Here is a 340-nt window from a genome sequence, read left to right as displayed (position 1 = left end):
TACTCAGTCTGTCTTTTCTTCGCACTCAGTCTGCGTTTGCTGTTGTGTTGGATATTTGTGCTTTTGAGGTGTGAATTCTTCATTAAAAGACTTGACTTCTTACGGTTCTCTCATTTTGCTGAATTACAAATTCGACATTGACATTTTAAAAGCATTGACACTCAAATTATTTTAATGTGACATTGTTCTTTATTCATAAAACCAGCATTGCACCCTGCTCTGGTTTTATTGTGTGTCATTCTTGGTAAATTTGTTTTTCAGATTTGTATTGCAATGCTAATGCAATACCAAACCCATTTGGACTGAGATCAAGGCTTCGACCTTGTTTTTGGGATTATTG

The sequence above is a fragment of the Carassius carassius genome, chromosome 2, assembly GCF_963082965.1.
Source record: "Carassius carassius chromosome 2, fCarCar2.1, whole genome shotgun sequence".
NCBI classification, from domain to species: domain Eukaryota; kingdom Metazoa; phylum Chordata; class Actinopteri; order Cypriniformes; family Cyprinidae; genus Carassius; species Carassius carassius.
This window is presented reverse-complemented; position numbering follows the sequence as displayed.